The sequence below is a fragment of the Solanum verrucosum genome, unplaced genomic scaffold (genome assembly GCF_900185275.1).
Source record: "Solanum verrucosum unplaced genomic scaffold, falcon-dt-bn FXZP01000251.1, whole genome shotgun sequence".
NCBI classification, from domain to species: domain Eukaryota; kingdom Viridiplantae; phylum Streptophyta; class Magnoliopsida; order Solanales; family Solanaceae; genus Solanum; species Solanum verrucosum.
In genome coordinates this window covers 683,711-686,614 of record NW_026020453.1, presented here as the reverse complement: position 1 = coordinate 686,614, position 2,904 = coordinate 683,711, and positions in this window count along the sequence as shown.

Below are 2,904 nucleotides of genomic sequence, written 5' to 3'. Positions count from 1 at the left end.
CCAAAATCACAGCAGAAACAGAAAGTAATAGAAACACTTCTATTAAGTCCCTTGCTATATTTGAAACTTGAAGGTATCTCTCTTTGAATGAATGATGAATATTGTTGTTTGTTGTTTGATATATACCATGAAAAGTTATTACCCAACGTACAAACAACCTCGTCGCTCCTGATTGGTGAAGTACTCTGCAGCTTCACCAACTTCCTGACACGGACAGTTTTTACAGTTGTACAACATTTTTCTACTGGACGAGTATTCATACTCTGCAGAGGACCAGGTCCTTGCACTTGTGAGGAGATCATCAAAACATCTGGGAGCATAAGCACTTATCACTTTCCCCATTTTTTATGATGACAAACAACCTGCATATCTTATCTCGTGAGGCCAATAAACAATCATTCAAATAGACAGTACATAACAACTGTACACAGGAACTGGTGTTCCCTCTTAATCAGTTCCCTCTTAATCCCTGAACCAATGGCAACCAGAAACTACCCCTTTTGACATCATTGAAAAGGTGAAGAAGTAAACATATCCAAGCTAAAACATAGGGCAATCAAGAATTCAGGGCCCAGGGCCACGGGCCACAAAGAACATGAGTATGAAAGCAAAAAGAGAATATAAAAACACACATGAGCAGGGCAAAGATAAAGATAAGATTTGATCACAAATACTGAACACTGAAGCCAGTCAAACCAAACACATAGCCACAAAAGTAATAATATAAGTCTGGATAGACACAGCAAAAGAGAAACAAAACTCTTTTAGGATGGAGGGGGATGAGGATTTAAGGTGAGCATTAGCAGCAACATCCTCTCATTTGCACTCTCATGAAACTGAATGAGTTGCTTGCTTAGGGACTTAATTTTCTCACTGAGAGAGGCATTTGTCTTTAGCAGCATGGTGTTTTCATCCCTCAATGCTTGGAGCACCTGCTTATGACTCTCACTGGTACCAGGTCCCCTTGAGATAGCCTTCTGCAATTCGGACTTGAGCCTAGTGATCTCAACCTCCTTGTCGCTCAAAATCTTAGTGAGATCAATCACCTCTCTTTCAAGAGTGGCCTGCTATTCCAGAACATCTGCTACCTGAGATCTGCCCCTAACTAATCCCTCAATGCACTCACATTCAGTAGATTAGACATAGTGAACGTCTACTTGGTGGTACCAGGTACCCATTTTCCCAAAGGAACTTCGAAATGATTGAACACAAGATTTAGCAGATACACATGTAGAATTTCGTGCTTAGCCTCTTTCCAAGTCATGACCCTGTGCATGTGTTCCAGCATGATGGCGGGGAGATTGATTTCGTCAAGTTCATCAAGTTTCTCCATGAAAAAGCGATCGACAGCAGATGCCATTATTCTCTTTTCAGATCTGGGTACCAACGCCTTATTGATGAATTCAAACAACAATTGATATGACCCTTTGAGAAATTTCTTAGGCAGCCCTGCCGTCTTGACGTCTCCACATTTAGTGGAACTTTTAGTGAAGCTGTTGGACGGCTTACACCCTTGAATCGCCCTTATTCCTTCTGTGGGCAACCCTAAAATGATTCCCAAGGTTTCTTCATCCAACCTAATCTCCACATCCTTTACAGTGGTCGTGATTCCACCTCCTTCCAGAAGTTCCATTTTGTAGTAGAACTCACGTACCTCTGGCTTGTGTAAGTACGGAGTTGGGGGATCAAAAAGATGGTTCCAACCTTGAATAGAGACGGCATCAAAAAGGTTTGCCATGCTAGGCTTGGTTAAAATGTCATAGTCAAAAACTTTTCCATTCAAAACCTTTTAGTGCTCCATTTTCTCTATCCATTCCACCCTCGTCATCTCTTTTTCTTCACTCTGTTTTTGAACCCTGCGACCAAGTCCCTTTACGGGTTTAGGTTTTGCAGCCACCTATTTTCTAACTTTTTCCCTTTTTACAGGGGATTTTTTTGATACTTTTGTCACTTTCTTCGATTTTACCCTTTCTTCCTCCGCTTCTTTTCTCCTTTTAGCAACGTATGCATCAGCGTCATCTGACTCAGTTTCACTAGACCCAACAGCCAGGGGAGTAGAGGCAAGTTGTTCAGGTTCAAGCCCTTCTCTTCTCCTTTTCCTAGTTCTCTCAATCTAGGCTTTGCTTGCCGCAATACCACTCCCCATAACCTTTTGTGTTTCGCTCCTTGTAACATACTTCCTTTTGTCCCTTTAGAGTGAGACAGAACCAACTTTCCCTTCCCCTTTCTTTGTCGCTCATTTTCTCGTTCAGCAGATTTACCAACAATGTCAATCTCAGACGTGTTTTTAACTATTTCCAACTCAGGAACATTTACTTGAGATTGGTTTCCTCCTCGCATTCCCCTTGAGCTCCATCTTAATGGGACCTCTTTTTCTTCCTTATCGCTCCCAACATCAAAGGATTTTAGTGTTTGGTCAAAGATAGGCTCACTTCAGTTAGGGACCTGATCCGGTGATTCCAGTTCGTGTTCTAGAAGAGTAGGTTGAACATCTCCTCTGAGTGAGGTCATGCTTTGAACAGCCACAAGTTTCGCTCCTGCGGCTAGAATACATGATTCCGGACCCTTCCCTTCAGGTAGATCCCCTTCAAAAAGTCTCTCAGACATGGTAGATGACAAAGCCAAAGACCCGACTTCCGTTTCCTCAGAGATAAGTTCAGCATCAGGTTTTGCCACAGATTACGCCTCTATGTTCTGAGATTTTTCACCAAATAGCACTAGGGTGGGGGAACAGACCAACATATCATCAGAGGGAAGAACAAGAGAGGCTACGACTCCAGTTTAAGGAGTGAAAGACTCAGCCATTTCACTAACCCACAGACTGGAGTTGAGGGAGATTCCTCAGGTGTAGGAATGGAGAAGTCGAATGAACTAGGGTTTTCAACTTCTTGGGAGAGGGGAACC